Source organism: Sturnira hondurensis, unplaced genomic scaffold (genome assembly GCF_014824575.4).
Source record: "Sturnira hondurensis isolate 20B ecotype Veracruz unplaced genomic scaffold, ASM1482457v3 Scaffold0000880, whole genome shotgun sequence".
Taxonomy (NCBI): domain Eukaryota; kingdom Metazoa; phylum Chordata; class Mammalia; order Chiroptera; family Phyllostomidae; genus Sturnira; species Sturnira hondurensis.
In genome coordinates this window covers 5,900,933-5,925,943 of record NW_028073511.1, presented here as the reverse complement: position 1 = coordinate 5,925,943, position 25,011 = coordinate 5,900,933, and the positions used below count along the sequence as shown (strand labels likewise).

The window sequence follows — 25,011 nt, the reverse complement described above, 5'->3', positions numbered from 1 at the left end:
TAAGAACAAGAATTCAGCTGCTCACAAAAAAGTAAAGAAAAATAATTTTCTATTTATAAATATTCACTGAAGTCTCTTCTTTTTCTCCTTTCTTCATTATTTCCACAAAATAAAGTTCTTTTATTCTGAAATAGTCGAAATATGAAGATGAAATTCAACTGAATTTTCTAGAAATTTAAATTATAGATATATTCTTATGCAACAAAGAACAAATAGATGAATTATGTACAGGGTTTTTGTATTTACAAGTAATTGCATTAGTACATTTAGTATGATGGAGGGTGATTCATGGAAATACATAGCTAGACAGGATGGGGTTATAGAAAAATTCCCATTTTACATTAATAGGAAAAAACTAAACCTAATGGAATATGTGAACTTTGAAAATCTATTTTAATTATGAAGCTATGAGCCTGGCAACAGAAAAAAATATAGTCCTTTGTGAATGTCTAGCAATAACTTTTGACCTATTTCTGGTAACACAACTATGCAGTTAATGTGTTATAGTTTCTATGCAGGTTTAGTCATCACCATCTCTTCATTGTTCCATTACTCATTTTACTTTATTATTAAAAGTTGTTTGATGCACATGAGAAATGTAGTCTAATATGTATCTTTTGTTTATATTTAGTGACTAATTCCTCTTTTCACTATTGTGTCCCTATTCAGAGTCAATTCTTTCAACTAATTTTATTGTATGTCTACCATGCTTGAGGCATTGTTCTAGCCACTGGTGTAGTAGTGAACGAGAGGGGCTTTGTCTTCCTGAAGTTTACATTCTAGTGGGAGAACTGGACAACGAATAGGTACCTGGTATGTCTTACAGTGATAAATTCCAGGAAGACAAATAAACCAGCGTAGAGGAATGGAACATGATGGAAGCTGGTATTTCCAATATGGTGGCTGTGAAAGGCCAATCTGAAAGATGAAGTGATATTTGAGCAGAGACATGAATGAAGTTATGACGATGTCTGAGGAAAGAGCAATTACTGTCTGAGGGAATAGTGCATTTATAAGCCATTTGGTGGGAGGATATTTGATATGTTCACAGAACAGCATGAAGGCTGTTTGGTAACAGCATATAAAGTTGGTTCATGCTCATATGTTGAGCTTCCCTTGTATTCCACTAATAAAGCCCACTTGGTCATGATGTATAATCCTATATCCTGCTGAATTCTGTTTACTACTGTTTGTTGAGAATTTGGGGGACAAAGCTTATAAGGGGTATTGTGCTATAGTTTTCTTTTTTCATGTTGTCTTTGATATTAGGGTAATGCTGGCCTCATAGAACAATTTAGGGACTGTTTCCTCTTCAGTTTTTTTGGAAAGTTTGAGAAGGATTGCAGATTGCTCTTTACATGTCTGGTAGACTTCAGGGAAGTTATCAGTTCTGGGGCTTTATTTGTTGGGATATTTTATTTTAATTTATTATTATTATTTTTAAAGATTGTATTTATTTATCTTAGAGGGGAAGGGAAGGAGATAGAGAGAGAGAGGGAGAGAGAAATATCAATGTATGTTTGCCTCTCATTCGTCCCCTGCCGGGAACCGGGAACCGGGAACCTGGAACTGGCCTGCAACCCAGGCATGTGCCCTAACTGGGAATCGAACCACGATCGTGTGGTTTGCAGGCCCGCGCTCAATCCACTGAGCTACACCAGCCAGGGCTATTTGTTGGGATATTTTAGATTACTGACTCCGTGTTCTCACTAGTTGTAGGTCCAGTTAGATTTTTTTCTTCATGATTTAGTCTTGGTAGATTTTCTAGTTCTAGGAATCTCTCTCTTTCATCTTGGTTATCAAATTTGTTGGCATACTCTATTCATACTATTCTCTTAAAATCTTCATTTCTGTGGAATTTGTGGCAGTGTCCCCACTTTAATTTCTGATTTTAGTAATTTCAGCCTTCTCTCACTTTTTTATGAGTATATCTACCTAATGATATTTTAATTTTGCTTGATTTTTTTCAATTAAACAGCTTTTGGTTCCGTTGGGTTTTCTCTGTGCTTTTTGTTTTCTGTTTCATTTGTTTCTGCTTTAATTATTATTTCCTTCCTTCTGCTAACTTTGGATTTAGTTTATACTTCTTTTTCTAGTTCCTTAAGTTGTAAAGGGAAGGTACTGATTTGAGATCTTGCCATTTTTAATGTAAACTTTTATAGCTATAAATGTCCCTCTAAGCATTGCTTTTGTTGCACTCCATAAGTTTTGGTATGATGATTTTTTGTTTTCCGTACTTTTAAATTATTTGCCAATGTTCTTTGTGATTTCTTTTCTCCATTGATTGTTCAATATTGTGTTGTTTAATTTGCACAATTTTGTGAATTTTCCAGTGATTTTTTTGTCATTGATACCTAATTTCATCTTTTGGTTAGAGGAGATACTCTGTATATCCATCTTCTTAAATCTATTGAGACTTAATTTCTTGCTTAACGTATGGTCTATCCTGAAAAAATGTTCCGTGTGCTCCTAGAGGAAGGTATTTCTGTAGTTTTGGGTAGAGTGTTCTGTAAATATCTGTTAGATCTATTTCCTTTATTGTGTTGTTTAAGTTTGCTGTTTATTTACTTATCTTTTGTCTGGTTGTTTGAAATATTGTGAGAAGGATACCGAAGTCTACACTATTGTTATAGAACTGTTTATTTTTCCATTCAATTATTATATTTTATTTTTTGATTACAGTCTTCAATACTATTTTGTATCAATTTCAGGTGCACAGCACAGTGGATGGACATTCATAATGGTTATACAGTATTCTCTCCAATAAATCAGGTGTCCCCCTGGCACCATAGATTGTTATTTCAATATTGTTAACTATATTCCTTATGCTTTATTTTATATCCTCATGCCTATTTTGTAACTACCGATTAGTACTTTGTAAAGCCATCTCTATTCAATTCTTATGGTTTTTACTTCATGTATTTTGATGGGCTGTCATTAGGTGTGTTGATATCTGCAATTGTTGATATCCTCCATCTTCAACATTTTATTAACATTTTTGTTTTTTTTAAACTGTGTATTTAAAATCCTATTTTGTATGATACTAGCATAGCTATCTCTTCTTTGATTTAGTTGCGAATTGCCCAGAATATCTTTTCTTAGCCTTTCAATTTCAATTTGTTTGTCTCTGTGTATCTCATGTAAGTCTTATACTGGGCATGTAGTTGGATCATGTGTTTTTCTCTATTCTAACAATCTTTTTTTTTTTTGTTGGAGACTGGTCAGTTTATATTTAAAACAAGGCAGAGCTTATTTCTGTAATTATGTTTTTTAAATGTTTCATAACTGTTTCCCCATTATTTTGTGTATTATATTGTATCTTCTTTGGTGTTTTGTGGTTAAATGTTTAGATTCCATTTTTATTTCCTTTCTTTTGTGTTTTCTGTAGCTGTATTCTCTTTGGTTGCCATGAAGATTACATTTAACGCCCTAAAGTTATAACTCTCTCAATTGAATTTATAACAGTTTAATTTTAATAACATACAAAAATTCTGCTCCTTTGCAGTTCTGTTCTCACCACTTTTGGCTGTTGATCTCACAGTTAAATACTCTGTTTGCCCTGAAATGTAAGGCAATAATTCTCTTAAATGCATTGAACTCTTAAATTAAATATTAGTAGAAGATTTTGAGTTAGAAGCCAAAGTAACAATAATAATAGAGTATACACTAATTGTTTTTTCTTTAACTGTATTAGTTTCTTACATTATGTAGGTTAAGAAAAAGTATAGTTACATATGACTGTTTCAATAATACTAGGTTTTATAATTGCTTATGCATTTATTTCTTTTTTTATATATTATTTATTTAATTTTAGAGAGGGGGGAAGGGAAGGAGAAGGAGTGGGAGAGAAACATCAGTGTGTAGTTGCCTCTCACGTGTCCCCTGCCAGGAACTGGCCCACAACCCAGGCATGTGCCCTGACTGGGAACCGAACCAGCAACCCTCTGCTTCACAGACCCGTGCTCAATCCACTGAGCCACACCAGCCAGGGCTCATGCATTTATTTTTATTGAAATCTTCATGCATTTATTGGGTTCCTCGGTAGTGTCCTTTCAGTTTATCTTTCAAGACTCCCTTAAGCATTTATTGCAGGGCTAGTCTAGTGGTCATGAATCCCTTCAGCTTTGTTTGTCTGGAAATGTCTTAATGCCTTCTCACTTTTGAAGGATAGTTTTGCATAATAATGGTTTTATGGTTGACTGTGTTTTTCTTTTAGCATTTTGAATATATTGACCCTGTCTGTTATGACCTCCAAAAACTTCTGACGAGAAATCTGCTGATAATCATATTAAGGATTCCTTAAATATTTATTTCTATATTGCTGCTTTCAAGATTTTCTCTTTGTCTTTGGCTTTGATAATGTGAGTATGATGTCTCTTGGTGTGGATTTCTTTGAAATCATCTTACTTAGGAGTTGATTGAACTTATTAGATGATTATATTCATGTCTTTTCATCAAATTTGGAAATTTTTTTAGCCATTATTTTTTTAAAACATTTTCTCTTATCCTTTCTCTCAATGTTCTCTTTCTCAGACTTTCAAATGTTCGTATTAATCTGCTTGATGGTGTCCCACAGGTTACTTAGGCTCTGTTTGCTTTTTCTTAGCCTTTTCTTCATTCTGTTTATTAAACTGGATGATTTTTATTTTTCTTTTGTGCAGTTTTACTGATATTTTTCTTCTGTTTATTTCTGCTTTGAAATCTTTCTATTGAAGTTTTCATTTTAATTGTACTTTAAAGTTGCAGATTCTTTTCTCGTTTTTTTTCTATATTCACTGATATGTCTATTATGTTCACATCGTTTTCTTGCCTTTCTCCTTATTTTCTTCTACTTGCTTGAGCAACTTTAAGGCAATTGTTTTAAAGTCTTTGTCTAGTCTGTGTGCCAGAAGGTAATCTGTATAGTACATGCTATACAGAGACTTGAGGGTTGGCTCAATATTCTCTTTCAATATATTTTTCTTAAGTGTAAGTAGTAGAATGTTTTTTTCAGAGGGATATTGTAAAAGTAAGTTAACATATGTATCAATTATGCCAACTATTTTAGGTGGGAAGATAAATTCACTTAAATATTCTTTAAAACAATATTTTGTGAAATAAGATTTTTTTGGATAATGATATCATTTCTTTTCAGTATTGTTTATCCTTAAACAGTGGCTGCATCATTGTAATGATAGAAGTTTATGTTTTAGAGAGCCCTCTGAAGGTTACAAAGCACTTTGAACTTTAAAGATTTTATTTTTTAGAAAGACAGGGGAGGCAGAAAAAGAGGAAGAGAAATGCTGTGCAAGAGAAACATTGATTGGTTTCTCACATCATTTCCCCCATCCCCCCTGGCATGTACCCTAACTGGGAATCAAACGAGTGACCTTTCAGTTCACAGGCTGGCACTCAATCCACTGAGCCACACCAGCCAGGGCAGCAGTTTGAACTTTATATCAGTCATATAAGATAGGCAGGATGGATTTTTTAAAATGAGAAACTGGGGTTTAAATGAGTATTTTTATTCCTTTATTAAGGGGAAACACCTGGAAATAGTAATTGAAAGACCAGTACTTTTGTTTTGGTTCTTATGAGGCAAATTATCTTAGTCAAGTCACTTGTTATGACTTTGTGAAATTAACATTTAAGTGGAGCACAGGTTTCCAGGTCATAAGCCATTGTTTAACCATCAACCTCAAGGGTAGTTGAAATAGAGAACATTATCACTAACAGATCTTGGTGGCAGTACACAGTACACCCTGAGGGTCCTATACGGGAGGTAAAGACTGAGTGCATACTGAGAAACAGGCAGGACCTGGCAATAAGCCTTTATTAGTGTCTATGTGTAAAGCACTTTGGGGTTTTTGTGCTACCTACAGCTACATTGGTCATTTTAAACCCAAGCCATCTGGTTTTGGCAACCTCACAGAGGTCTCATCTAGGGGTTGCATAGGTATACAGGTGCATAGGTATCAGGTGCCCTTGATCACAAGGGCGGTATTAGGAAGTTACATTTGCTTTTGTCTCTGCTATTGCTGTCCAGGCCGTGAGCTTGCATTTGGCACTAGTGTCAGTTTCAGGTCCTTGCAGGCCTTTTGGCCAAACAACACAGGTGCCATGGAATAGTTTAGTTAAACTCTCAACATCACTCTCACTTTTCCTAGCATTAATGACTTCATCGCAAAAATAAAAAGAAAATATGTAACTTCTCCCTGTCTTAAAGTTTATTGAGAAAAATAGTCTGCATTGAACCAAACTGTTTTTTAAGTGTTAACACTTTCTAACATAAAATATTTACAAACAAGAAAATGTAGCATCAATAGAATGATAAGGCAAATAAAATATTTAATAAATGATGGAAATATGTGTTGATTAACTACTTTAGGATTCTAATAAGCAGACATGCCATGAAACTATGTTCTTCAGAAATAAGATTTTAAATTTCGGTTTAGTTGAAATTTAGTGTAATCATTAAAAAAAAAACACTTAAAAATTGCATTAAACTAATTCTTGTGACCAGTATATGGTGGTGATTTTAGTACCGTATTCATTTGTTTGCTTTTATTTTATGACTCGGTTGCCTAGTGTCTCACTTTTAAGGATAACTTTTTGAAAAAATAAAGGCTGAAATTTAATAGAACTACTTGTGGTTTTGGCTTATATGTAACAATTTGTCTTTAATGGTTTCTTTTATCGGAAGTGATGTGTAGGATATTAATATGTGTGTTTTTATTTTGACCATGTTATTAAAAACCCATGTATATTTGAGGCATAGTGGTTACATAAAGGCTTAAAATATATTAAGTTATGCTTAATGGATATATTATTAGCTAAAGAATAGATTTCTGTTTTTTTATAGACATTGTGCCCATGAATCAGGCAGAACACCGAAGGGAAAACAAATTGCAAAAGTTTTTCTTTTTGTTGTTTTAGTTCACTGAATCTGCTAGAATGAGACCGTTAACTTTAAATCGTAATGCTTTAGAACATAATGCAACTTTTATTATTAGTTGGTCCAGGATCCCTCAGTCACAGATGAGGAAACAGACCCTTACAGGGACAGTAATGTAATCAGGACCATGGAGTTGATAACATAGCATTGAAAACATAATTCAGACTCTTGATTTTTAGTCCATTGTGCTTTCTTGTAACTTACATCCTTTTTTGAACTTACTTTTACTCACTTGATGTATACTCACACTAGTGAGCTTTTCATGTCGAAAGGAGAAGGGATACCCTCAGATTACTTCAGATGATGTGCGTTGATAGTAAGCATGGAGTAGGACATACAGACACATAGGCCTACTATCCCAGCGACTAGAAAGCTGGGTCTTAAAATGGACAACAATAAACTTGTACACAAGTATTTATACCAGCATTATTTATAATAGCCAAAATGTGGGGAAGTCTTCTAATGGCTGAATTTTATTGTAAATAAAATGTGGCCCCGGTTCTCGTGGCTCAGTTGGTTGCAGCGTTGTTCCAGGACCAAAAGGTTGCAGTTTTGATCCCCAGTCAGGGCACAAAGCTTGATTGCAGGTCTGGTCCCTGGTCTGGGTACCAAAGGGAGATAACTGATCAATGATTCTTTTTTTGCATTGATGTTTCTTTCTCCCTTTCTCTCCCTTCTCTCTCCAAAAGCAACGAAGTAATGTCCTCAAGTGAGGGTGGATGGATGGATAAATAAATATTAAATGTGGTATCTTTCTACCAAGGAATATTATTTTGCCACAATAGGGATTGACTTACTACAACGTGAGGGAATCTTGACACATTATGCTAAGTGTTAGATATCAGTCACAAAAGGCTGTGTGCTGTATAATTACATTATTAAATGTACAGAATAGGAAATCTATAGAGACAGCAAGTTGATCAGTCATAACCAAGGGGTAGGAGAATTGATAGGATGGGGAAAGGAATGGGAAATGGCTCTTAATGGGTAAGGGATTTCTGTTTCAGGTCATGAAAATGCTTTTAAATTAGAATTTGGTTATGATTTCACAACTCTGAATACACTAAAAATTACTTAACTGTATATTTTAAATGGGTGAATTTTATAGTAACATTATTTATATCTCAGTAAAGCTGTTAAAAATAGTTTTTGGTATACTCGAATGACCTAGTTGTCTGTGGCACATCATTACTCATTACTCCATTTTTAAACACCGCTATTTTTGTGACTTGACTCCTTTATCTTCATTTCCTTCACATTTTCCTTCCACACTCCTCTGTGTCCCTTCGTGATTTCACCATTCAGAATTTCCCTGAAAGGGATGATCTCACTGATTTATGAACTTCCATCACTGGTAAACACTTTCTCTTTCTGGCAAATAAAACTGATTTTTCATGATGAAAAATTTCTTTTTAAATTAATTTATTAAAGTAGAAGTACATATTGACTTAGAGAGAGTAATAAATAACAGACTAACTAGAACAAAAAAAAAGACAAAACCAGTACAGCTTGTGGAAGTGGTAGTCAGGTGCCTAACATTTGGTCCTCACTGGTCTAGCACATAACTTTTCAATAAGTGGTCTTCAGTGTTAAAATCCTCCTAATTTTAAAGATATTATTGCTAAGTATATATACAAGGGAATGAATAATTTGAAAGGCAAGTTCACACAATTAGGAAGTTGCTGAAGAGGACTAGATTCCAGATAATCAATATCCCATATTAAGCCTTTTATTTTTTAAAAATATTTTACTTATTTATCTTTTAGAGAGGGAGGGAAGGAGAGGAGAGAAATATCAATGTATGGTTGCCTCTCGTGGGTGCCCTGCTGGGAACTGGCCTGCAACCCAGGCATGTGCTCTGACTGGGAATCGAACCCCGATTGTGTGGTTCGCAGGCCCATGCTCAATCCACTGAGCTACACCAGCCAGGGCCATATTAAGCCTTTTAAAAAAAAGTTTTATAGAGCATCGGTGTGCATATTGTCAGATTAAAACATCTTTATCTACCAAAAAGTTTCTTTAAAACATACATCAGAAGCATGTAAATACGTTGTCTTTTACATAGTTTTCATAATAATGAAAAGAGAATGAATTTCAAAGGCTTTGTTTAGTTGAATACTAGGTCAGAGTCTTTGGGCAGAGGATTTTGCCCCAGTTTTATGGAGATAGGCTTGACATACAACATTGAATTTTGAGATGTATACAGCATAATGATTTGACTTAGATATACTAAGAAATGATTACCATAGTAAGTTTAGTTAGTACCCACAAATCATATGCATACCAAAAAAAGAAAAAAAAAGGTTTTTTCTTGTGATGAGAACTCTTAGGATCTACACTCTTAACAACTTTCAGGTATGCCGTATAGCAGTGTTAGCTATAGTCATCAGATTTTATGTTACATCCCTAGTACTTATTTATTTTATGACAGGAAATTTGTATTTTTTGACCATGTTCATTAATTTCTCTTTGCCCTACCCCTCACCTCGAGTGACCACAAATCTGATCTTTTTTTGAGTTGTTTTTTTAATAGATTCAACATGTGAAATCATACAGTGTTGTCTTTCTTTGAATTGCATTCAGGGTCCATTCATGTTACAAATGGAAGGGTTTTTTCTCTTTTTTTTTATAACTGAATATTATTCCATTGGGAGTATATATCACAATTTCTTTACCCATTTATTTGTCAATGGACACTTAGGTGGTTTCTATATATTCACTGTTGTCAATAATGCTGCTATGAACATGGGGGTGCAAATATCTCTTCAAAGTAGTGTTTTGATTTCCTTCAGACATATTCCCAGATTTCTGTTTTTAGATCATGTGGTAGTTCTATTTTTTAATATTTTAGGAACCTGTATACTGTACATACTGTTTTCATAGTAATTGTACTAATTACTATCCCACTAACAGTGCACAATGTTCCTCTCTCTTCCCATCTTTCCCAGCATTTGTTATCTTTTACATTTTCAATGATAACAATTCCAGTAGACATTAGGTGATATCTCATTGTGATTGTGATTGTATTTCCCTGATGATTAATGAGGTTGAGCATTTTTTCATGTATCTATGCACCATCCGTAGACTTTCTTTGGTAAAATTGGGTCTTTTGCCCATTTTGAACTTGGAATTTTTTTTTTTTTTTTTGCTATTGAGTTGTGTAAGTTTTTGCATATTAACTCCTTATCTGATACATGGTTTGAAAATATTTTTTCCACAATTAGTGAGTAGTTTTTCCATTTTGTTGGTGGTCTCTGTAGGTTTGCAGAAACTTTTTTGGTTTTATATAGTATCACTTATTTGTATTTTGATTTTGTTGCTTCATGTTAGGCATGGTGTCCAAAAAAAATCATTGCCAAGATCTGTCATGAAACTTTTGTCCTATGTTTTCTTCTAGGAGTTTTATGGTTTCTGATGTAAATTAAAATCTTTAGTCAATTTCAAGTTAATTTTGGTGAGTGGTGTAAGATAGGGGTCTACTTTCATTCTCAAATTTGTAAATATCGAATTTTCCCAGCACCATTTATAGAAGAGACTTCCTTTTCTCAGTAGAGTTTTCTTGACTACATTGTCAAAAATTAGTTGACTATATACACATGGACTTAGATCTGGGTTTTCAGTTCTATTCCATTTGTGTATCTGTTTCTACAATAGTGCCATACTGTTTTTATTACAGTAGTTTTATAGTAGAGCTTGAGATCAGGAAGTGTGGTACCTTTCACTTTGTCCTTCTTTCTCAGGATGGCTTTGGCTATTCATGGTCCATTGTTCCATGGAAATTTTAGGATTTTTTTTTCCCCTGAATCAGAGGGGATAAAAGGAGAAGAGGAAGAGCAAGGCATTGAAAACAGTTGAAAAAATAATGGAGAACTTCCCCAATCTGGCAAAAAAACCCCAGAATTCCAGGAAGTGTAGGAAGCTCACAGAGTCCCAAAGAAGTTGAACCCAAGAAAGCACACACCCAGTCATATCATAATTGTATTACCCAAGATGAAAGAGAAGGAGAGAATCTTAAAAACAGCAATAGAAAATGAGACAGTTACCTACGAAAGAGTTCCCATCAGACTATCAGCTGACTTCTCAAAAGAAACCTTACAGGCAAGAACGGGCTGTGAAGAAGTATTCCAAGTCATGAAAGGCAAGGACCTACACCTGATTACTTTATCCAGCAAAGCTATCATTTAGAATGGAAGGGCAGATAAAGTGCTTCCCAGACAAGGTCAAGGTAAACGAGTTCAATGTCACTAAGCCCTTATTGCACAGGTGGCAAACATAGGGCCCGTGGGCTGAATCTGGCCCTTCACCTTGTTTTATCAGGCCTGGCACCTTGTTTCCACCTGGTGGCAATGCCAGGCTCTCACTTAACTATTAAGCAGTAGTTACATTTATACAGTCCTAAAATTACATTTGGCCCTTTGAAGGGAACCATGAGGCTGATGTGAAAATGAGTTTGACACCCCTGCCTTATTGTATGAAATGTTAAAGGGACTTATCTAAGATAAAGAAGATCACAACATGAACAGTGAAATGACAGCAAACTCACAACTGTCAACAACTAAACCTAAAAAAAAGCAAAAATAAACTAAGCAAACAGCTACAACAGGAAGAGAATCACAGAAATAGAGATCACATGGAGGGTTATCAGTGGGGATGGGGAGAAGACAGAATGGGAGAAAAGGTACAGGGAATAAGAAGCATAATTGGTAGGTACAAAATAAAAAGGCAGAAGTTAAGAATAGTATAGGAAATGGAGAAGCCAAAGAACTTATATGTTTGACCCATGGACATGAACTTAGAAGTAGGGAATGCTGGGAAGTGAAGTACAGGGCAGAGGGGAATAAAAGGGAGAAAAAAAATGGGACAATTGTAATAGCACAGTCAATAAAATATTACTTAAAAAACAAGGAATCTGTTGATTAAAGTTTTTTGATGTAATCTGTGGGATTTTTTATATATAAAACCATATCCTCTGCAAATAGAAACAATTTTACTTCTTTTCTAATTTTTATACTTTTTTTTCTTGCTTGATTGCTCTGGATAGGACTTCCAGTACTGTGTGTAACAGGAGTGGCAAGACTAGTTACTCTTGTCTTTGTCCTGACCTTACAAGTAAAGCTTTGAGTCTTTCACCAATGAGTATGGTGTTAGCTGTGGGCTTTTCAACTATGGCCTTTGTTATTTGAAGTATGTTTATTTATGCCTAATTTGTTAATAGCTTCTATAATAGACACCATAGTTTGTCAAATACTTTTTCTGTTAAAGGGAGAAATTTTTTGAGATTATGTGGTTTTTTGTTTAATTTTGTTTTTGTGGTGTATCATACTGATTGATTTGTGTATGTTGAGCTATCCTTGCGTTCCTGAGATAAATTATGCCTGATCCTTTTAGTGTGCTACTGAGCTTAGCTTGCTCATATTTTAAAGAGAATCAGGGATATTGGCTGAGTTTTCTTTTCTGGTAGTGTCCTTTTGTTACTTTGACATCATTGTAAGACTCATATCATAATATGAGTATGGTCATATTTGTTCTTCTTTGAATTTTTTGGAAAAATGTGAAGAATTTGCATTAACTCTTCGTTATATAGTTGGTAAAATTCACCTGTGAAGCCATCTTTTCCTGGGCTTTTACGTTATAGTTGAATGTAATTCTAATCTATTTTTTATACCTTGTAAAAAAGTTTTTATTGATTTTAAAGAAAGAGATGGAATTAGAGAGCAAGATCGGGGGGCAGGGAGGCAATACTGATTTCTTGTTACACTTGTTTATACATTCATTGATTGATTCTTATATGTGCCCTGACTGGGATTGAACCTGCAACCTTGGTGTATTGGGATGATGCTCTAACCAACTGAGCTACCCCAGCCAGGGCCACTTCAGACTCTTATAAAACTAGAAATGGATGTGCCCCTTCTAAAATTTAGGTGAGGACAGAAGATAGCCAGGGCAGTTCTTTTTTTTTTTTTTTTTCTCTTTTTTTCTTTTCAGCCAGGGCAGTTCTTAAACAGAAAAAAGTTGGAGGCTTTACACTCTCTGACTACACTGTCTTGTGAGAAAGTGTAATGTGACAGTAGTCACAACAGTGTGCTAGTGGCAGGGATAGCCACAGCAGCCATGGAGTGGAGTGGAGATTTAGAAGTAGACCCACATAGAGGGCCAGTTTATTTCTTACAAGGGCGCCAGGGTAATTTAATGATGAAGGGACATTCTTAACAGATTTGCTGGATCTTATGAAAATTTACTGAAGAAAATTAATAGACTGGCTACAGATTGGGAGAAAGTACTTGCAGTACCCTACCATGTATGACGAAGGACTTGTACTCAAAATGTGTATATTACTCTTATACATAAGTAGTAAAAAGTTAAGCAACCCAGTAAAAAATGGCAGACCCTGGCTGGTGTAGCTCAGTGGATTGAGCACTGGCCTGCAAGCCAAAAAGTTGCTGGGTTGATTCCCAGTCAGGGCATATGCCTGGGTTGCAGGGCAGGTATGGGTGTGTGAGACACAACCGCACATGAATGTTTCTCTCCCTCTCTTTCTCTGTCCCTTCCCCTCTCTCTAAAAATAAATGAATAAAAATTTTTTAAAGGCAAAATACTTGGCATTTTACAAAGAAAAGTATATGAAATGCAAATTAGCATATGACAAGTACTGAATATCATTAGTCTTCAGGAAAATATAAATTAAAACTATAATGCGATATATCATGATACACACCTAATAACAGTTCACTATTTTTCAGACTCTCATCTCTTTGGTTCTCCCTGTATTTGTTTTTATTTTCTTTTGCTGTTTTCTTTCTTTCTTTTTTTTAAAAGATTTTATTTATTTATCTTTAGAGGGAAAGGGAAGGAGAGAGGGAGAGAAATATCAGTGTATGGTTGCCTCTTGTGGATTCCCTGCTGGGAACTGGCCTGCAACCCAGGCATGTGCCCTGACTGGGAATCGAACCACGATCGTCTGGTTCACAGGCCTGCACTCACTCCACTGAGCTACACCAGCCAGGGCTGTTTTCTTTCTTTTTGCTATCTTTTCTTTCTTACTTGTGTGATTATTGATTATTAGGGCTTATGTTGCTCCATTGCTTGAGCTTACTGTTTTCCTGTTGTGTTTCCTTACTCCTGTCTTGCCTTCTTCCTGTTGATTTTGTCAGTTTTCTAATAAAATAAATATAACCTGTTATATTGTATTATAGAACAAAACTGTTATATAGTCTACATCCTTATCTGTTGACTTGTCAATAAATAATATGCCTTTAGACTAAGTAAGCGTTCATCCCTATTAGGTATGACCATCGTAAGGTAAAGTGCCAGTTTCATTCGTTGCTCTGTCCCCAGTGTGCAGACCAGTACTTTTCCCAAGAAGATGGTCAGTAAATTATTTGTTTAATGAATGAGTTCTGCTAGGGATAAAGTTGAATATGGCTGCTACTTTGTGACTAGGGATGATACCATGTTCAGAATATGATCTCAGTGAATTATACTTCTAGGGAATTATGAGTTTCTTGATCTTTTTGAAGATCTAGAATAGCCTAATATATAAGAGTACTGACTTTGGAACCTGGGCATATCTTGAATCACAACANTCTGTCCCCAGTGTGCAGACCAGTACTTTTCCCAAGAAGATGGTCAGTAAATTATTTGTTTAATGAATGAGTTCTGCTAGGGATAAAGTTGAATATGGCTGCTACTTTGTGACTAGGGATGATACCATGTTCAGAATATGATCTCAGTGAATGATACTTCTAGGGAATTATGAGTTTCCTGATCTTTTTTGAAGATCTAGAATAGCCTAATATATAAGAGTACTGACTTTGGAACCTGGGCGTATCTTGAATCACAACAGGCAATTTTAACTGCTTGTGACATTGAGCAAGTTAATTAATCTTTTGTTGTTTCACTTTCTTTATCTGTAATTAGAGATAATGGTATCAACCTCATAATACAGTTGTGGAAGTCAAACAGTTTAATCACGTTAAGTACCTTGGAAGAGTACTTGGCACAGGATGATGTGTGGGCTCACCGTTGTTGTTGTTGTTAATGGTTTTAGAGGAGAAACGGCAGTTTTCGAGTCAGATGCAGAGTGGAAGTCAGAATCTTCAGAACCTATAATCTCTTCTGTTAATGTAACTTTTCTTTTAGGCAGTCTCTTTCTCTGTGTTCTCCCCTCACTCTTCTTTTTAAAAGGAGAAACTAAATAACAAGTATTTAAACTTTAGAAGTCACTATGGAATCTTACAAAACACTTTAAAGTCAATAGAGATGAGGTATAATAAAGGTTTGCTCCATGTCAGTTTCATCCTAATTTCCTTTTGTGGTAACTACTTTGGGTATTTTTTATTCTAAATTCCAGGCTCCTCCCTTAGAGCGCAGGCTTGCTTAGTGCCCTTAACCCACACATCTTTGATGCTGTCATTCATATCATTTTAGAGGAACCTTTAATTATCAATCCCAGAACATCCTATAAATCTTCATTAGGAAATTCCTTCTGAACTTTTGCTGAAAAGTAGTTACTGTGCACAGTGTGTATAGCAGCTGTTTGCCTAAGTTTAAAAAAAAGTTGACCGTTTTAATTTGCTTTAAAAATATCCACTGGCACTGGTTCTCGTTACAGATGTGTGGTTGTAACATTTCATTTTTAAAATGTGTATCCATCTTTTTTCAGTTCTAAAGGAGTCCAAAGAAACCATCTAAAACCTTAAAAATAACCACTAAACCTACAGTGTTTCTGGTTTTTAAAAATTCTCAAGGGAGGACATTTTTTATCTTGGACTTAAGCTTCATACAGGGTGGCCCATTTAAAAGAGGCCCTGTACACAGCCACATTATTAAATGGGAACTGTTTTAACTGGGCCACCCTGTAAATCCGCAGTTTTTTCTTTTCTCCAATGGATACTTACTTCTCTGCACACGTGTGAGTTTAGCTCAAGTGTTCAGCTACTGTGCTTGATAAGCAGCCTTGAAATTCGGGCATCTAGGTCACGTTGCAGTGCACAGCTCCGAGCTCAGAGACATTAAGAAATGTGTAAGTTCATGTTTTGAGAGGTCATATTTGGATCTCTAAAAACTTGGCCAACATTCTATGCAAACCTCCTTTTTTTAAAACATGTTTATAATGGATAAAAATACAAATAAGCTGAAAGTGGAAACTTTAACATAAACAGTAATACAGCTTTGGACTTTCTTTTACTGGAAATCTTTAAAAACAGGAAAGATGTCCACTCTTTTGGGGATAGGTTAGGGTCAATAGTTCTTAATATTCTTAACCAGAATTTCCAAACACATTATTCTTTTCTGTTATTAAAACATAATTCTGTTCTAGAAATGAGTTAGAAATTATCTTTTATTTGAGCCATAATGTGTCTGATCCAGGGTTTGCTCAAGTTCTCCCCTCAAATTTACAGGGCAAAAAGCAAGAATTTAAATGAAGGCCCATGTACCACATGTCATCATAAATATCCCTAAAGTCACAAATTAGAACAGGCAGAGAAGGAAGAAAATGGATCCTTGGCACTATTTGAAAATGGTACTTTGCAATGCAAGAGTCCTTTGCATACATGCTCTCTGAGAATATAATTTGAGAACCTCTGCATTTCTTCACTTAATTCCTCCCAGTTCCCCAAAGCAGTGTGCATTTCCTGTCACAGTAGCACATCCCACAACCCTTCACAGCATTCTGATGCAGTCGTATAGCCTTTGTCTGGAAAAATGTGGAGAAGTATTTCCCTTGGGCGCTGATGATCTGAGTCTTGTGCCAGTGATGCATGTTGATACTATGTTTGTGACAGTCAGGCTCAGGTAGAGCTCTCTCTTACCACATTTTAAGGTTATATTATTAAACTCAAGTATAAATTTAACTTACTGAATGTAGAAATCTCAGCTTCTTCTCTAAATCTAAATGGAATGAATCTTTGTCTCTAAATTTGTACCCCGTATGCCTCTACTAATTTACTACCAAAGCGGTCTTTTAATACATTTTCCTAACTCCTATCTAATTTTTGCCCAAACAAGTTTTTATCTTAGTATATTAGTACATTATAGGTCATTATAATCGTGGGACTATGGTTAATGGTTTGAATTAGAACCTACCACCTTGTTTTACTTCTACACATTATAGAAAATAGTACCTTGGGAAAAAAGATTAGGAAAGATTCTAGATAAGTACTTGTATAAATTGGAAGCCTTAGAAGGGAAAACAAAATAAGGAGTTGTAACAGCTAAATACGGCCTAGATCAATCAGCTTCCTCTAGGCAGATGTAAAAAACCTCAATTTAAGGGTAAGTTTTCTTTAACATGCCTGGTAAACTCACATTTTCAGAGATGTTCTATCAAAATGAAGATAATAATTGATATCTTATAATGTGAGTTCTTCTTAATACTCTTAGAATGTCCTACAGTATATAAATCTGAGTTAAATAAATGATCTATGTATATTCATAAAATAACGAAAAAAGGCAGTCTAACAACTCCTTGGTAGCCTTGATGTTGCCAACCTACTTTATTTTTACTGAATGGCTTTGATCCAAGACAGTGCCCCAATTACTCTTTTTCCCCCTAAAGAAGTGAGGCTGTGCTCACATTTAAATAATTAACATACCATTTAATGAAAATGTTACAGCATAACAACTGTAAGAAAGAGCTCTTGAGTAAGGTAGGCATGCTTTTACTAGCTTTAAGAAAAATATGGTTTCTTTTATTCTTTAATGCAAACCTCTATCTTGAAAAAAAAAAAAAATTGACATGGATCCAGATGAATTTTGTGGTTGCTTGCTACCTCCATTTGGAAAAGAGGTGGTCTTAGTGGTCATTTCTTGGATTACTCAGGAGGATACTAGTGGGTTTTTTTAAAGATCTTATTTTATTTATTTTTAGAGAGAGGGGAAGGGAAGGAGACAGAGGAGAGAAACATCAATGTGTGGTTGCCTCTCACATGTCCTCTACTAGGTACCCGGCCTGCAACCCAGGCATGTGCCCTGACTGGGAATCGAACCAATGACCCCTTGATTTGCAGGCCAGCACTCAACCCATTGAGCCATGCCAGCCAGGGATTTTTCTTTTTTAATTTTAAAGATTTTATTTATTTACTTTTAGAGAGAGGAGAAAGAAGGGAGAGAAACATCAATATGTGAGAAATACATCAATTGGTTGTCTCTTGCATGCCCAGAAATGGGGACCTGGACCGCAACCCAGGCATGTGCCCTGACTGGGCATCAAACCAATAACCTTTCAGTTCATAGGCCAGCACTCAGTCCACTGAACCACACCAGCCAAGGCAGGAGCACACTAGTCTTAATGAAAAGAGTTATACCATATGGACATTGAAGAGAACAGGATCCCTAATTGCAGCAAATACATTTATTACTCCTGTGCTTTATTTAGAAACTTTTACCTGACACCAAGAGGTAGCAAGATAAGTATGATTCCGTCTTTCCTTCTGCCTGTTAGCTGTCTGTCTAGCCCAAGAACATCTGGTTTGAGATATTGAGGGGAAAAGATAAGGAATGACTTGTTTGGTAGCCATATCATGCATAAAAATCAATTTAATTAATTTTATGTGTTTTTATTATATTTTCTTTTATCATTTATCCCCCATATACCACCGTCTTCCATGCAATCACCACACTGTTGTCCATGTCCATGACTCCTTTTCCATTTTGCTTGCTGCCTCCACCTACTAACTGCCCCTCCCTGCAAAGAGCTGTCAGCCTGTTCTTTATCTATGAGTCTGACTTTGTTGCTTGTTAGTTCCATTTGTTCATTAGATTCCACATATGAGTGAAATCATATGGCATTCGTCTTTCTCTGACTGGTTTATTTCACTTAGCATAATGTCATCCAGGTCTATCCATACTGTCACAAAGGGTTAAACTTCTTTTTTACAGCCAAATAGTATTCCATTGTATAAATGTCCCATGGTTGTTTTATCTACTCATCTACTGACAGACACTTGGGCTGCTTCCAGATCTTGGCAATTGTAAAACTGCTGCAATGAACGTAGGGTGCTTATGTTCTTTCAGATTAGTGTTTCAGGTTTCTTCAGATAAATTCCCAGAAGTAGAGTCTCAGGGTCATAAGGAAAGTCTGTGTTTAATCTTTCGAAGTAATTTCATACTGATTTCCACAGTTGCTGCACCACTGTGCATTTCCACCAACAGTTCAGAAGGGTTCCTCTTTCTCCGCATCCTCACCAGCACTTGTTTATTGGTTTATCGATGACAGCCATTCTGACAGGTGTGAGGTGATACCTCATTGTGGTTTTAATTTGCATCCCTGATGATTAGTGCCATTGAGCATCTTTTCATATGTCTATTAGCCATCTGTGTGTCCTCTTTGAAGAAGTGTCTATTCAGGTCCTTTGCCCATTTTTTATTGGATTGTTTGGGTGTTTTGGTGTTGAGTTTTATAAGTTCTTCTTAAATTTTGGATATTGACCCCTTATCAGATGTATCCAGGAAACAATATATTCTTATATTCAGTGAGTTGTCTTTTAATTTAGTTGATGGTTTACTTTGCTGTGAAAAAACTTTATAGTTTGATGTAGTCCCATTTGTTTATTTTTTCTTTTGTTTCTTTTGCCTGAGGAGATATATCACACAAAAAATGTTGCTACAAGAAATTTCCAAGAATTTGCTGCCTACGTTTTCTTCTAAAAAGTGCCATGGTTTTGAGCCTAACATTTAAGTCTTTACTCCATTATGAGTTTATTCTTGTGTGTGGTGTAAGGAGGTGGTCTAGTTTCATTTTTTTGCACATATCTTTCCAATTCTCCCATCACCATTTATTGAATAAACTATCTTTAGCCCATTGTATGTGCTTGCTTCTTTTGGCAAATATTAATCGACTGTGAAGGAATGGGTTTCTTTTTGGTCTCTCTATTCTGTTCCTTTGGTCTCTGTTTATTTTTATGGTAGTACCATGCTGTTTTTTAGAATTACATATTATTGATCATGCTATTACAGTTCTGATTTTCTCCCTTCTGTCCCTCTCTACCCAGCACCTCCCATTCCCTCAGGCAGTCCCCCCACTATTATTCATGCCCATGGGTCATGCATATAAGTACTTTGGCTATTCCATTTCCTGTACTTCATATATTCCATACACTGTACTTCACAGCCCCATGGCTATTCTCTAACTACCTATTTGTACTTCTTAATCCCCTTGTCTCTTCACCCATTTCCCCACACCGTCTGTACTCGGGCAACCGTCAAAATACTCTCCATATCCATGATTTTGCCTTTGTTCTTCTTGTCTGCTTAGTTTGTTTTTTAGATTCAACTGTTGATAGATATGTATTTATTGCCATTTTATTGTTCATAGCTTTGATCTTTTTTCCTTAAATAAGTCCCTTTAATATTTCATATAAGAATGGTTTGGTGGTGATGAACTCCTTTAGTGTTTTCTTGTCTGGGAAACTCTTTATCTGCCCTTTGATTCTAAATGATAGCTTTGCTGAGTAGAACTATTTTGACTGTAGGTACCTGCTTTTCATGATTTTGAATATTTCTTGCTAATCCCTTCTAGCCTGCAAAGTTTGTTTTGAGAAATCAACTGACAGTCGTATGGGGATGCCCCTGTAGGTAACTAACTGCTTTTGTCTTATTGCTTTTAGATTCTCTATCTGTAACCCTTGGTATTTTAATTATGATGTGTCTTGGACTGGGCTCTTTGCATCCATCTTGTTTGGGACTTTTTGTGCTTCCTGGACTTGCATGTCTATTTCCTTCACCAAATTAGGGATTTTTTTCATTATTTTTTCAAATAGATTTCCAATTTCTTGCCCTTTCTCTTTTCCTTCTGGTACCCCTATAATGCAAATGTTGGACCTCTTAAAGTCATCACAGAGGCTGCTTATACTATCCACATTTGTTTGGATTCTTTTTTTTATTTTCCTTGTTGTTCTGTTTGGTCACTATTTGCTTCTTTAAGTTCCAAATCAACTATTTGATTCTTGGCTTCATCCAGTCTACTGTTGTTTCCCTGTAAATTGTTCTTTTTTTCAACTAGTATATCCTTTGTTTTTGACTGGGTCCTTTTTATGCTGCTGAGGTCCTCACTAAGTTTCTTGAGCATCCTCCTAATGAGTGTTTTGAACTCTGCATCTGATAGATTGTTTAGCTCTTTTTCTGGAGCTTTGATCTGTTGTTTCATTTGGGCCACGTTTCTTTGTCTCCTTGTTTTGGCAGCCTCCTGTGTTTGTTTCTGTGTGTTAGATAGAGTTACTCTGACTCTGTATCTTGGTAGTATGGCCTAAAATAGTAGATATTCTGTAGGGTCCAGTGGCAGAGCCTCCCCTATCACCCAAGCTGGGTACCCAAGGTGCACCCTTATATATTTCCATGCCTTTGTGTATGTTTTAGTTTTCTTGTGATTGATTTTTGGTCTCATAGCGTTCTGTCCAGAGAAAATGCTTGATATGATTTCAGTCTTCTTAAGTTATTGAGACTTATTTTGTGTTCTAACATGTGGTCTATCCTAGAAAATGTTCCATGTGCACTTGAGTAGAACATATATCTTCTGCTTGGGTTGAAATGCTCTCTATATATCAATTAAATGTATTTGACTTAGTGTGTCATTTAAGGACTGTGTGTCCTTGTTGATTTCTGTCTGGAAAATCTATCCATTGAAGTCCACACGGTGTTAATATTTCCTACTATGACTGTATTTTGTCAATCCCTTTTTTTACATACATCATGATTTGCTTTAGATATTTAGGTCCTCCTATGTTGGGTGCATAAATATTTACTGAGTTATATCCTCTTGTTGGAATTTTTCCTTTATTATTATGTAGTGTCTTTCTTTGTCTCTTACTATATCCTTGGTTTTAAAGTCTGTTATGTTGGTTGGATATAAGTATTGCTACCCAACCCTTTTTTCCTTTCCATTTTCATGAAATAGTTTTTTCTATCTCTTCACATTTAGTCTGTGTATATCTTTTGTTCTGAGGTGGGTTTTGGAGACAACATGTATGTATGGGTTGTGTTTTCTCATTCATTCAGCTATCCTATGTGTTTTGATTGTAGAATTTAAGCTTTATACATTTAAAGTCATTATCGAGAGATATGTATTTGTTGCCATTTTATTTTTAAACTCTTTCTCTATTTCTTAATTCTTTTTCTTCTTTCTTCTTACTTCTCCCTCTTCCTCTTCCTCCTCCTCCTTCTCCTCCTTCTCCTCCTCCTCCTCCAAGCCCTTTAACATTTGTTGCAATAATGGTTTGGGAGTAACCAATGCTTTTGCCCTTTTCTTGTCTGAGAAGCTCTTTGTTTCTCCTCCATTCTGAATGATTGCCTTGCTCAGTAAAGTTGTTTATCTTTCTGCTATTTTAATAATCTATGTGATGATTTAGCCTTAAAACTAAACTTTGTTATCAAGACATAGGGATAAAGTTAGTTACCAAAATAAAATTAATAATGATGGCTTGGTACCTTGCAAAGTCCATGGTTTTGTTTTCTTAGCAAATCAAATTAAGAGACAGTTTAAATATCCATGCTTTGTAATTTTTTTAAGTATGGATACCTTATTAATATTTTTCTTATTCCAAAGATGTTGCCAAATGTTCTTAAGTTTTTTAGAGGGAGCATATATATGGATTCTAACTATTAAGTATATGTGACTTAAAAAAAATTGAGGTAGTTACACTGAATGGAACCAAGCCATTTCTGTTATGTGTTATTCCTATAACATGTGCTGTAGACAACCTTGTTAGTCTTCTACTCCCTCCTTAATTCTCCACCCCAGTTCTACCCCAAGTCTGCAGTAGATGGTGGGGGGCTATTGCATTTTAACAAACTAATAAAGATATAGCTATGTAAAGAATAGTGAGGGTAAACAAATTAATTTGGCATTTTCTTTTTTCTTTATTTTTTATTTTTTGACCATTTCTTTTATTGTTGTTCAATTACAGTTGTCCCAGTTTTTGCCCCTTTGTTCTCCCCTGCTACCCCCCCACCACAATCAGTGCCCACTCAGTTGTCCTTGTCCATGGATCCTTCATATATGTTCCTTGACTTGGTCCTTCCTCTTCTTTCCCAAGTTATCCTCCCCTCCCTCCTCTGGTCACTGTAAGTTTTTTCTTTTTATTTAATTTTATTTATTTATCTTTAGAGAGGAAGGGAAGGAGAGAAGGAGAGAAATATCAATGTGTGGTTGCCTCTCATGAGTCCCCTGCTGGGAACCGGCCTGCAACCCAGGCATGTGCCCTGACTGGGAATCGAACTGCTCAATCCACTGAGCCACACCAGCCAGGGCTGTAAGTTTTTTCTTTATTTCCATGTCTCTGGTTCTGTTTTGCTTGCTTCTTTGTTTTGTTGATTAGGTTCCACTTACAGGTGAGATCACATGGTATTTGTCTTTAACTACCTAGGTTATTTCACTTAGCATAATACTCTCCAGTTCCATCCATGCTATTGTGAAGGGTAGGAGCTCCTTCTTTCTTTCTGCTGTGTAGTATTCCATTTGTGTTAACATACCAATTATTTTATCTACTATTTACTGATGGGCACTTACTCTGTTTATTTAAAGTTCAAGCTGAAAGTGTATAGAAAATAGTATTTTCTCACTCTGGCACTTTCTATTTACCTCTTTCTTTTTTTAAATAATTTTTTTGTTTTGTTTGTTTTAATTTAATTATTGTTCAAGTACAGTTTTCTGTCTTATATTCTCAGCCCTGCCCACCCACCCCCACCCAGTGCTCCCCACCTCCCTCCCATTTCCACCCCTCACCTTAGTTATTATCCATGTGTCCTTTATACTTGTTCATGTGAATCCTTCCCCCTTTCCCCTGTGATTCTCTCTACTCTCCCCTCTGGTCCCTGTCAGCCTGTTCTGTATTTCAGTGTCTTTGGTCATATTTTGCTTGCTTGTTTGTTTTGTTGTTTAGATTTCTGTTAAAGGTGAGATCATATGGTATTTGTCTTTCACCGCCTGGCTTATTTCACTCAGCATAATGCTTTCCATTTCCATCCATGATGTTGCAAAGGGTAGGAGCTCCTTCTTTCTTTCTGCTGCATAGAATTCCATTGTGTAAACGTACCATAGTTTTTTGATCCATTCATTTACTGATGGGCATCTAGACAAGCAACCCAATTAAAAAATGGGCAAAGGACTTGAACAGACACTTCTCCAAGGAGGACATACGGAGGATCCAGAGACACATGAAAAGATGCTCAATATCACTAGCTATCAGAGAGATGCAAATTAAAACCACAATGAGATACCACTTTACACCAGTCAGAATGGCCATCATAAACAAAGCAACAAACAACAAATGTTGGAGATGTTGTGGGGAAAAGGGGACCCTAGTTCACTGTTGGTAGGATTGCAGACTGGTACAACCACTATGGAAAACAGTATGAAATTTCCTCAGAAAACTAAAAATGGATCTGCCTTTTGACCCAGCAATTCCACTGCTAGGAGTATAGCCTAAGAACCCTAAAACACCAATCCAAAAGAACCTACACAAACCAATGTTCATAGCAGCACAATTTGCAATAGCCAAGAGTCGGAAGTAAAAATAAAATCTTTTACTTAACTTTTTTTACTTAGGGTTTTAAGAACACATCTATAAGTAGAAACCAGCTATCTGAATTTAATAAAGAATGGTACAATATGAACAATTTTGTCTTAGATGTTAAATATTATTTTGAGTCATCCAGCAGTGAAATATGTATTTTGACAACCACCTGAACTTAGTTTCATAGTTTTTTTAACCTTTGAAATGATAGTGGGGGAAAAAAGGGGAAGCTTCCTGAAGCTAAGAGAACTAAGATTGTGTACCTAGTGTTTTAATACTTTCTTACCAATACTAAAGAGATGGTGTTTACACTTGTTTAAATCTTGGAAACCTCTGGTAGGGCATCCAGTTTTCCCTTTTTCCCTCAGAGTAGAGAAGATTCACCACGCAGTTTAAGATTTGGAATTTGTTCACAACACAAGAAGCTCTAATTTTTACTTCTGTAGGAACCTCAGATTATGGAAAATAGAGACCTTGGATTCCTGAAGTTATTTGGGGAGCCCTAGGCTATGGTTATTCTGGAATTTTTCTGTGTTTATCAGATGCTCTGTGCATGGTATATGTATG

General features: G+C 35.7%; 1 protein-coding gene across 7 annotated transcripts in view; it reads left to right on the top strand.

Moving 5' to 3' along the window:
- SUPT3H (SPT3 homolog, SAGA and STAGA complex component) overlaps window positions 1-25,011 on the top strand; it is a 482,255-nt gene that overhangs the window by 186,512 nt on the left and 270,732 nt on the right. The window lies entirely within an intron of this gene.